At 46.0% G+C, this 12,528-nt stretch overlaps 1 non-coding gene across 1 annotated transcript; it reads left to right on the top strand.

Annotated features, from left to right (window-relative positions):
* The first annotated feature begins 6,499 nt into the window (after positions 1-6,499).
* On the top strand, positions 6,500-6,591 carry Trnay-gua (transfer RNA tyrosine (anticodon GUA)). The gene is given in 2 exon segments: positions 6,500-6,536; positions 6,556-6,591. It is a non-coding gene; the product is annotated as a tRNA-Tyr (tRNA).
* The last annotated feature ends 5,937 nt before the right edge of the window (positions 6,592-12,528 follow it).

Genomic DNA, 12,528 nt, shown 5'->3' with positions numbered 1-12,528 from the left:
GCGACAACTTTTTTCAATCTGTATAATAAACGACACCCTTCAAGCGGATTGTTTAAATGTGTCTGTTAATGATCAGAAGGACCTACCCTACCGGCTCAGTACTTTTCTACAGAATTGTTAAAATTGCTTTACGGTCCGTGTAAAAGTGATTAAAGGGACCCTGAACCACGTTTTATCGAAGTGGAGAAAGTCATCTGAAGTGAAAATAGGCTATTTCAGAAATACTTTGCCGCGACAAGTAATCCAATGCGTTCAGCAGAGGCGCAGTTATTGGCAATCAAACATGGCATCCGCTGTGCTCCCGTTCCTTTCCAATGCCTTGCACTGCGAAGGCATCCAGAAGAAAATGACGCGTTTAGAGGAAGGTGACATCGCGCTCTGCTTGCGAGCTCCACGCACCGCGTACGACAGAGAAACTTGGTTGAGATGTTCACAGCACCCGCAGACTAAGTTATTTCACCAAGCCCGAAGTGTGGTTCAGGGCCCTTTTAAACGATATTAAGGTCCGTTAAGTGCAAGCGGACGGTCGGACCTTGGAAAATATTGTTGTAGAAACTAAGAAATCTGGACAATGAATGCACTAGCAATTACGCTGCTGAAGTTGATAAATGTGTTCTAATATAAAGGCGATGATGACGACACAAGTTATGGTCGGCGTCTTTTGGTAGACGGCATGTTAGTGTGCCGACGACGATGGTGGCGGCTGTGACGACGATGGAATGATGGCTGTGGAGATGATGACTGCGCGACGTCGATGACAGTATGAGAAAGACGGCCCGATGGTAACGGAACCACGTGGGACAGCGTGGCGATGATGAAGGCAACGGCTCCGCAACTGCGCTTTCTTCCGTGCTCATTTATGTCGCTAAGGCTAGATACTCCTGGAAACGTTGGGTTTAAAATCATGGAGATCGCTCGCTTTGGTGAACTGCGACGAAACTACGTAGTTGACAAGAGATGCGCAGGGAACTTTCATACATTGTTTATTCATGCTATGACAGAATAATGAAAAAGTACATTTGTATGGTTAGGAGGCTGAAAAAAAAAAATACTTCGGCGACGAACGCGCCTCGCAACTCGGTTGCAGAAGAACAAGTGTCCTTGGAAACAGCACATTTCCTCCAGCGGAGAATGTTACCGTCACATAAATTTCAGTACAATCCCGCATGTCCACTGAACCAGTTTCGCACCGACTCATAGCCAGCCCTTCATTGAGTTAACTAGGTCACACAAAGCGCGGTAACTGCATGGTTTTGAAGAGGTGCACTGCTCGTTCCGTCCATAGCTCAGTTGGTGGAGCGGTGGACTGAAGAGGTTTGCTCCACACGGGCATCCATAAGTCGCTGGTTGGAATCCGGCTCGACGAATTCTTTCTTTTCCTAAGTTATTTTATTGCGATAGCAATTATATGGACACTCCAAAGCAGATTTCTGCCGTCGCCGTCGCCGTGAGGTTCCGTATGACGTCAATGGAGATGAAATAGTCGCCGCGCCCCGCCGAACGCTGTATGTGCGAGTGAAAGGGCGCGAGGGACGCGCGATTTCACGGGGAGTGAGCGAACGGCGGAGAACAAACGCGCGTTCTGTGCCGTGCTCCCTTAAGGGCTGCAGAAATAGGCGTCTCTTTCCTCCTTTACAATCACCATATATATAGAGCAAACGCGCTTTCTTCTGATGCACGAAAGGCCGTAGGGGGGAGGCGACGTGTAGCTGCGGCACCAGGTGCCTATTTATATCAGAGGCTCCGGCAACAGTCACCAACGCCGCACGCATTTTGTGCGAACGCGGGCAAAACGCCGACAGCGTCGACAACAGTTCTGCGTGTTGCCGGTGCTGCTGCATGTCCAAATTTATACAGCTGATAAAGCTACTATCATTACTCCGTATAGCTCTCTACAAATTTGCTATCACAATTGATGCTTCGCCTTTCAGGTGAAACTGCGACATTTTTTTTTGTTTCTCTCATGCATTAGGAAAAATTTGTTACTTCACACACTTTTGCCTGGCTGTCAATGTGTCTTTGTATGTTTGTATCTAAGCCTTTATCGCAGAATACTTGGGTCCCTGGGTAGTCGGTGGTCGAAAGGGTAGCGCATCGGGCTGCTGTGCATGTGAGGGAAGAGGCTTCGAAGCCAACCATCGCACCAACTTGGGTCACTCAGCATGTCGTATTGCATGGATACGTGCCGCTCTTCAAAGAACCGCTTTCACGCCGACATGGGCCACTGTAAGACGCGGGACTGAGTATAGACACCACTGTTCAAGAAAACTCTTTGATGCCGACTTGGAACATTGGGTGTGTGCCACTCGGTCTGTGCTCGTCTTCCATGAACCTCTTTGACGCCAACTTGTGTAACTATGTATGTGCCACTTGGAAGCTGCTGCTCTACAATGACGAAAAATCGAGGGAGACCCCGTCTTTTCATGCCTACCGACGGTGATGCGCCAGCACTGAATAAAAAAATTCAGAGCCCTTCCTTTGTCGAGGAAATGGTGGTGAGCGAAGCTTGTGGCCAGACGACGCTGTCGCAGGCGTTTCGGTTCGGTTGCCCTAAACTCAGGGTAGGCGGCTCTTCGCTGACGTTTTGCCTCAACATCGAGCTCCTGCAACTCGGGGTCCGCAACTCGGGGTTTCGCCTGGACTTTGGAAGCCCTCACGCTAGAATCGGCACATCGGCGACGAGTCCTTTCGCGAGCGACTTCGCGGCGCCGTTGCTCAAACGCACCCTGCTCCTCAGCGGAACGCACCACGCGTGGCCTTCCCATCCGCGCGCCGAAACTGATATAAGGCGAGGGAATCTCAGCGGAGCGCGCGCCAACACACTTTCCTTCCCTTTCCCTCTCTGCGATACACCAAACGACCCTGAATAGCCGAGCACGTCACGTTACACGGCGCAGCTTTCCCCGCAGCTGCTATTTCTTTTTTTCTTTGTGTCTTTCTTCCTTCCTTCCTTTCTTCTGTCTTGCTTTATTTCTTGGCCCTGGTTCATACCCGCAATATCCAACGCAAGTATGAGCCATAGTAGATTAAGCGTTACATTGCCGGCGCAGGTTGGCGTATTCGCTTGAATATAATAGCGACACAACGTATTGAAGCCGTCGAAACGACTTATGCATGACGCATGTACTACTGCGGGACTCACCTTTCGTGCTTTCCTAACAACACTCGGCACCATCTTGAGTTGCCGTTGCGAAGCCTATGCGTGACTGGCGAAGTGCATGGCACCGGTTGGTGCGAATGGTGACCATGCTTTATAACGCACCCACCGCATCGGCGCCCTTGCTTTAGCATTCCGCTGCTGAGCCTAAGACGCGGGTTCAATTCCTAGATGCGGCGACACCATTCAGGCGCATCAGGAACGCATAGGTACACCGAGCTTCCTCTTTACACTAAATTCTCCAGGAGGAAAAATTACCCAGGCGCTATCCCCGTTCACCCTCTGTAATATAGAAATAGTAGGTTTAACACATAAAACTACATAACACAGTATATATTTTGCCTGAAAGAAATTTGCAGAAGTTGTATGTGCATTTGTGCTGGATGTCTAAATACCTGATTGCGCTTCTATTATCCCCTACGCCCCCACACTTCCACATTCCAAGCTTCCAAGTACAGTTTACTGCTCTCTGGAATAACGTTGCATATTCATACCACATCAGTCGAAAATGCAGGCAATGTAAAATGATTATAGAAGTACACATTCACCAAACGTTCAAAAAACATCCGCAGATTATCTGTCTCTCACCAATCCACCCGCGCTTAGGTGACACTATGGTCTGTAAATCATAGTGCGCATTGTGAAATTGGGAATCGTTTTGTATTAACGGAAACAACATAAGAATTATTACTTTCTTGATCATCAAGACTCCTGACCACGAGCTTTATTAGGTTGCTCGCTGGCTCTACACGCCATGTTTATGCTACCATGCAGAGAGTCTACATTTGGCACGTAGTAAGCTTTATTCATCTTCCAATGTGGTGACATGAAAGCGGCATTTCTCTTTATTGCGGACAATCATTTAAACCGCGGCCTTTTTCTTTTTTCGTGTTTCTACCAACATCCTTCTGCGCATTTCCATCAGGGCGCGGTGCTGACTGTGGCACTTCGTTCGCGATGCACTTGATCGAAGAATACGGCACATTACGATTCGATGAGTTCCCAAATAAATCGCCGCGGTTACTGCATTTTGATTACACAGGATTATCGTCACATATCTCTTGCCCTACTTTATTGGATTTGAGTAGAGTATCTTACCCAATGACAGCCGACAATCGGTATTTATTAGCTACGTGTGACGCAATTTCTTCATTTCAATAACTTGCTCAGAGCCAACATCACCATTGTGTCCCACATTCACTTACGCTGTCTTCCGTCCTTTTTCTCAACATTCAATTTCTTTTCTCATGTAACCACATTTAAGCACGTCTGTCGACTGGCGTCCTCAAACGCTTTTTTCTCTGCTCGCTAGTGCGCTCGTCACTTATATGTTAGCTGAGTCATCGCACAGGTGCCCAAAAGTTTACCATAGGCAATATTCGTTAGTTGCACCAAAATGTCGAGGCAGAAACCTGCCAAAGGACGTCTATTGGTAACTTTGTGCTGAATGGCTCTGTTTGCTGCAACGCTGGCGATGAAGTTTTGTAGGCTTCATGGCTTTGAATTCATCACAACAAATTGGGGTATGTTCAACGCGGTGGCAAAATCCAAACGGTGCTGAAGGCTTCCCCACATAATATATATTAGATATGTAAACCCAGCACCGGGATCATATATGGCAGGCTGACCAGTACAATATTCTAACCACGCCACGCGTGTCCAAAAGAGCTAGCACATGCTACCGGGTGTAAATGGTTTGTTCGCGCACCCTTGTTTGTAGTTCTGCACATTCTTGGGGTTCGGTGAAAGGTGAACTGAACCGGCGTACGCAAAGAGAGGAAAAACCTGTCCAGAAAAATTCTTGAAGCCTGCTTCTACAAAGTACTCTATCAGGTCCTGCCTACAAGGAGTCGTGTAGACAGCGCTCCATGATTTTAGAAACTCCCGAATGATTATCGAACGCGCCACAAGAAAATCACGAATAGAGCTAGGCTACCGATTGATGCTAAGACGACTGCAACGTCCGACATTCCCTTATTTAGGGAATGTCGGCGCTGCGCTAAAAAGCAGCGCTGCATATTTGGCCACAGTATGAATGTAGCTTAACTATTGCGCTTTTCTTTTTTGTTCCTTAAGGGCACAGATTACGGCACAATTTAAAAACATAACTTTTTTTTTTGCAATTTGGGAAGTGTATCTCGCTTTACGCACATTTTAAATATTTGCACTTTTCTTAGAAAGTCTTATTTCTGGCTGAAACCAAATCAAGTAGTGGGTGAATAGACGTGGCTGAATAGACCCTTTACGAATGCGCTCCACAGCTTGCTGCTCATTTTTCTAACAAAAACTTCCGGCACGAAAACCAAAACGCTTGTCCGAAATCAGCAATATATGAGAAATTGTCTCGCAACTGTTGCACTGCTGATTTTTCAGTCAAGGCAATCCAAAGACCCAGTGCGCCTTTTTTTTCCCGCGTTTGTGCTTCGAAATTCGTCTTTTCGAACGAATTTCGTCCCTAGCTGCGTTCCTTGCAACATTGGATGCGGTTCTTACATTCAATCATGGTAGTATCGCGTTTTCCAACATTTTGACGTCATTGGGACGCTGAAGTCGGCCCGCAGGACACTAAAATGGCTAAACGAAGTTCACCAGAATCGACAATACAATGCGCAGAGAGCGGCACCACAGCTCACAACAGAGGCAAGGCAAGCAAGACGACAGGCTGAAAAGCAGAAAAATGACCTACCATGTTTACCAAACTGGCGGCTACTATAGATACGACTTGAACGGTGTTGGTGGCAAAAAATGGGTGTTTTTCAGGTGTTGTGTTACTTTAAGCTCAATTATCTCAAAACGATGTTATTTATTACGTAGGTACGATTATTTCCTGTCTCTTCCTGGATAACTAGTTGATTGTATTTCCCTGTCATCTGTATAAGTGTAGGCAACTACTGTGCTAGAATTGAAAATGTGCACCTAACGGTTTTTGTGTTAGAAATTTTGAAATATGCAAATAAAGCCAGAATTTAGGTATTAGTGTGAACAATTTCACCAAAATATCCATTGTAGTCTGATTTTAATAAGTCTAGTACAGTTGAAAGAGCAAGAAATTTAGAAGAAAACGATGTATGCATTATGCGGATACCACTTTTAGTTATTGAGAAAACGGTTCCTCAACATGGTGAAAAATGCATGGGAAGTATAGGGCTTAATTACCCTGTGTCCTTACGACTGATTAGAATGTCTTAGCGTACGGTTAAGCGCCAGCCGACGTTCAAGCCAATCTGCGCTTGTTAAAAATTTCAGCGGCATTGGTGAACCAGTTTCACGCCGAATCCTTCAGTTAACTGGGTCATACCGCTATCAGGAAGCGCCTGCTGTTTAAGAAGCGCTGTTGCCGTTCCGTCGATAGCTCGGTTGGCAGAGCGGTGGACTGTAGAGGCACCCCCAAGACAGGCATCCATAGGTCGCTGGTTCAAATCCGGCTCGACGGATATTTCTTTTTCTTTTCGTCATTCTCTATGGGCCAAATGAACGGCGTGTTACTTGTTCCTCGTGATGTAGCAAGAAATCCTAACGTCGGCTCTCTGCATAAGCAAAGGGTGATCGTTTTCTCCAAGCCAAACAAAAGAAACAAGAATGATCTTCTTCAAGAACTGGAAGCAGCACTCATTCTCCCTAATTGAGGCAGACTGCTTTTTTGCGATACCATTATTCCCAGTCCGACTCACTACAACTCCTACCCACTCCGCCGCCGTCGAAATGCGGCTGTCACGGTCGGGATTGAACTAGCGACCTCGAGCAAAGCCATGTCCGTCAAGCTACCGCGGCTGGCCCGTAAGTGTTGATTTGAAGTGCGACAGCTTCTGCAGTGTCGGCTAGACACTGCGGTGGTTTAATGTGGCTGTGCGTCTGCACGCCCTACGTCGATTGCTCGCTTAACAAATTTGCATCGTGTTTATTTCTCAGAAATACCAGAAGCGTATCGTACGGTACCCACAAACGCTCATCTATGTGTATATTTATTTATTTATTTATTTATTTATTTATTTATTTATTTATTTATTTATTTACTTATTTATTTATTTATATTATTTATTATATTTATTTATTTATTGAGTTATTTATTTATTTATTTAGTTATTTATTTTATTTATTTATTGTAACCTACCCACAGGCCCCAATGGGGTATTGAGTAAGGGGGCTTAGTAGAAGTTATATAAGCAATAGGGGGGAAAATTCCACAACAACGCAGACAAAAAATAGTAAACAAGGAAAGCATGCTACAACAGAGCAGTAGGAACGCTATCGATAATACGATGCATGTGGGGGGGGGGGGGGAGGAGGAGGAGGGGGAGCGCTGTATAAATAAGTCAGTAACCTGTAACACAATAATGTCAACAGCGTACACATTAAGAAAAATTTGAATTGAAACACCGCGTGAACATGTGTAGTTGCGCAGACAACCGAACAACCCCAGAAAACAACTCACTATACATGATGAGTAGGAAGATCAAGGGTTAGCTGGTGATATGAGCAATGAGTTACTGCCGAAATTTCACTCGCTTAGCTTTTTCGACTATGCTACCGAGAAGACTATTACATTGCCGTCTGGCACGTGCAAGTGCAGGTGAGTTAACTGCGTCAGTATTGCCGTAAACGCGCGTGAAGCTTAGGCTATTGTATAGTCTATGTGACGTGTGTGGTGACTTATCTAAGCCTAAAATATCTTAGTGAAACTGATACGCGTATTTCTCAAATGAGCACATGAGGGTTATGTCAGGGTGATTACTTAACTGTGGTAGAGAAAGGGTGAGTTTACCTTGCGTTACGCTTGAGTGGTGATTCTAATTTTGGCGAATGAAGCGAGCAGCTCTATAATGAGTTGCTTCTAACATGGTAGGTAAAAAGTTTTGATAGGGGGACCAGATCGACCAGGACAATTCGAGTTGTTGGCGGGCCAACGTTTGGAAAGCAAGCTTACGAATTAGAGACGGCGAGTTACGAAGGTTTCGACATAACTACACTAATGACGTGGCTGCTTTGGCGCATACGTTAGCAATAGGAGGGTCCTGGAGAAGTTTGGAGGGAGGGTGATGCCCAGAAAGCTAAATGAAGATACCTCAGATAATCTGCTGCTTTTTATACTATATGAAAAGTTAGAATTTCAACGCTTTCTGCTGAAAGACATTACTTTACATTTAGCCGAGTTTAAATTCATTAGACGTTTGTCGCACCAATCGTTTATTAGGTTGCGTTCATGTTAAAGAATCTGGTGGTCTCTGTTGATGGGTTGATATATAATGCAATCATCAGCAAATATGCACAGGCAGGATGATGTGTTATTGGGCAGGTCGTTAATATGTATAGGAAACGGTGCGAAACCAAGTACGCCCCCTGTGGTACACCTGAGGAAACATTGGAATGGGACGAAGAGAAATTGTTAACGGTAGTGAATTGCTACCTGTTCGAAAGAAAATTTCGTAGCCAAGATAGAGTCAGTGAATCCAGTTCTAATGCGGATAATTTTCTAAATTTTATCTGTAGAGAAAAGACAGGATGAAGACAACTGCGGCCAGTCATTTCGAGGAAGGTTAAAGTCACTAAGAAGGTAATTGAATTTAGTCGAACAAAGCTGTGGTGTTTTTTTTTTCATGCTAGATCTGAGTTCATTAGTGAAGCAATGACTAAAGTGAGAAGGGCGGTAACAAATACAAATCAAAACCTTCGCAGAGTAGCTGAGACATACCGCCCACAGAACATCTAGATCAAAATTTGTGTTGACGATGAGTGTAGTGATTGTTTTTTTTTAATTGCGAAGGGCACCGCCGTCTCCTTTATCAGTGCGATCACAGCGGTATACATTGTAGCTGTTCGCTAAGGAAACGATTTCATTGTCGGCATTACCAGGGTGAAGACAGGTTTCGGTAAGGGCAAGGATATCACATCACAGTCGTCAAGACAGGAGGCCAGGTGATCACGTTTCGACATTACACTTGGACTATTTGTGAATGATAAAGAGGAGTAGTAGACCAATCCGATGGGATTGTGGGGTCCTGGTATTTAGCTATCCATTCTGTTCCACTCCTGAGCCATAAGTGCCATCATATGTGTACGCACCGAGAGTTTAAAGCGCTTATTGAGCGTCTTTGCATGCTCGATTATTTTTTTTCGCACTTGTCGTGTAGCCAACGGAAAGTCCTCCCGAATGTAAAAATATGAGTGTTTTAGTTTTCGCCCAGAGACCCATATTTGTTCCTTGTCCTTAAAATGAGTCAGCTTAGCAATGATGGATCTGTGTTTTGTATCTGAGAACTTCTCTAGTCGGTGTGTTCTGTCGAACTGCGCACTTGCTTCAGCAATACCAAGTTTCTCACAGCAGAAAGCAATTATTTTTTTCTGTTGTCGCCCAATCTTCCTTAGCGTCATCTTCTACGCCAAAGAACACTAAATTTGAATGACGCATTCTATTTTCGGCATCATTACAACTAGATGCGATCTTTTCCATCTGCTCAGAAAAGTGGCGCAATGAGTCGAATCACCTCAGGAAATTAACGCAGGTTTTCTCTCCAGAGCAAGAATTTTCGCATTTTGCAATCGATTTCTGTCGTCGACATCCTACTGTTTGTTCTCCACGGTTAACTTGAGATCGGCATGTAGAGTGGTGATCACTTCTTTAAGCTCACGCTCTGATTCAGAAGCAGCAGCGCGACAATGATTGAATCGATTTAGATCTTCAACTAGGGTAGCTTGGCCTTCCTCAAGCTTGCGTATTCTTTCCATGTTAGCGGCTTGCGTTTCCTGTAACCGTCGTAATGTATCTAAGGCGGTGGCAAAGGAATCTGCCTCAGCCTTAGTCAATAGACCCGGGTTTATTTCAACGTCACCAGACATCCCAAGCAACATTTCAAATAAGGCAGAGCACATGTCGCTTGAAAAAGTCAATGAGCACCTAAGCACATGAACTAAACCCACAGGGCACGACACCTTAAGCAAGGAGTAGTTGCTGGTCTTGGAAGACGCAGTACCATTAAAGTAACCGAAATGAAACAGCAGTGCACGTAAGTTTGCAGTCCTTGTAGCGGTGTCGTGCCCGAAATGAATGGAGGTCGGCAGTTTCTAAATTCCGCGCCGGGGCCTGTACTGATGAATGAAGTAGTGGCGGATGCATGTTCCCACGTCCCTGGGCTGATTGTGTCTAGTGCAGACACTAACGTTTCCTTGGCCTCTCACGTCATCTTTCCTCTTTGCCGCCCTCTCTCTCTGTATAGGAACTGCGACAGTGGCGAGGCCGTTATGCACTCGTTTCGCGACTGCGTCGGTTCTACGCCTTCTCTCTATCTTCTCTCCCCTCCACTCCACAGTTCTATCTATGTCCCCTCTGGGCTTGGACGGTAAAAAATTGGCCGCCATCCTGGCGTGCGAACGAGAATGTCCAGCGAAACTGTATCAAACACCAAATATGGTCGAGCATTGTTTTGACTGCAGTTCTTCTGGGGTACTATTTTGTAGGAAATATAATTCTTTGTTTATGCCTTATGACATCATCACCCGACTGCCATTTGGTCGAAAATGACCGGTTCGCGTCAATTTTGTCAGTTAATCACGCGACGTCAGGAACTCGCAGAAACCGACGACGTCAAAATGACGTTGACGCACTCATTACGTGGAGCATAAGGCAGCATTTTTTAGCACTGTCGGAGGTAGGGTCGTCGCAGAAAGCATAAAAAGTGGCTGCCTCCTGCGTTGGCTCTTCGCTGTCGCCGACCTAGACACGGAGAGCCAGACGACGCGTTTGACATGCCGGATGACTATTTTCGACGGCATTTTCACCTCTCGAAGGAAACCGTGCGGTTTTTGTGCGAGGAACTGGCGGGGGAACTAGAAGTGGAGCGAGCGACGGGAATATCGGTGGAGCGGAAGGTATTGTGCGGAAGGTAGTGTGTATTAACAAAATAACAAGCACTCGAGTAAGTGTCTCTCTAATGAAGAAAAAATCTAACCAATTAGGGCTAGCACTGTCAATTTTAAAAATGTTAATAAGTTACAAGCATGCCACCAAGTAGCTGCCATCAGCAGAAGAAAACAACACGTATTAGTGCTACTACTGTGTCATTGGTAGCACCAATAAGTGTTCATTTCTTGAGCTTCTGGTGGGCACTGAGTGGTACGCTTGTAATTCGGTTAACATTTTGTGTCGGGGTGGACATGCCCAACTCGTGCGCTTACTTACAAAGGTCTGCAACCTCTGAACCCTACCTTTGTTGAATAATGATGTACCTTTCCTCAGTTGCCAACTTGCCTCTCGTCAGTGGAGTACTCAGTGCACCATTTCCATCATCATGCAGGTGGCAGCAGCTACCCCCTGGAGCCGTGGCTCCTAAAACAGGCCCCCGGCCATCCTCCTACGTAAACAGCCGAGGGGGAAGTACAACGCAGCACATTCCAACATATGTTCCGTATTGGAGAGGTGTATTGGGTTCTTTACGAGCCGTTTCCGCAGTCTGCTGCGGTACCGCACCCTCCTCTACGGGCTTGATCCTGTGGCCAACATTGCCGTGACATGTGCTGTGTTTCAGAACCTTCGGCTGTCTGAGGGCGACGTAGAAGACGATGATAAAAGTGATGACGACAGCAGCAGCCGTAGTAGTCGCGAGCTTGACAGTAACGGTGACCCAATGGCTTATGATCTGCCGTGAAACAGGGGGCTCGATTGAATTATTTGATGGGGTAGGCTGTCCGATACAGTGTAATCGGCATCTTCGGCACAACCCGTGCGCAGCACGGGTTGTGCCGAAGATGAGGAGTGTGTGGCTGCATTTGCGACGTCAACAGCAGTGGGAGCCTTGATAGGTGCATACACGCTTTTGTAGTGTCAGCAAGATGTGGTGGTCTAACAGATACGAAATAATTGCATTGTTCATTTAATGGGGCAAAATTGCTGACGCAACATTTCCCATACTCAGTTGAAGTTGATGTCTACGTAATGCAAAGTATTCATGATTTATAGAGAGAGAGAGAAAGAACTTTATTGAAAAAATGACTCTGTGGTCTAAGCACGGGTAAGGGTCAATGGCGGAGTTCACAAGGAAAAAGAATATACAGGTTCATAACCTGCCGGTCAAGCTGGCCTCGCGAACAAACTCCCATGAGGAGTTGATAGTTCGTCTAGCATCGACCTGAGGGGGTGGCGTGGTCCATGCCTACAGTGAGGTAATGCCCCGTCTCTTGTGCTTATATCTTACTGTCGCGAGACCGGGACAGTCCCACAATAGATGCCTGATTGTCGGTCGAGCACCACGTGTTTGAGATGATTCGCTTGCTGCTGCTGCCGTCATGTAGATGCCCTGTGTGCCATGGATGTAGCGTGCAGTTTTGTTCTCTAAACTTTTTTCTTACTGGTATCCCTGACAGTTCTCCACTCCCGTTAT

Source organism: Dermacentor silvarum, chromosome 8 (assembly GCF_013339745.2).
Source record: "Dermacentor silvarum isolate Dsil-2018 chromosome 8, BIME_Dsil_1.4, whole genome shotgun sequence".
Classification (NCBI taxonomy): domain Eukaryota; kingdom Metazoa; phylum Arthropoda; class Arachnida; order Ixodida; family Ixodidae; genus Dermacentor; species Dermacentor silvarum.
Note: the sequence above shows the minus strand (reverse complement) of the source record. Positions and strands in the feature narration are given on the sequence as shown.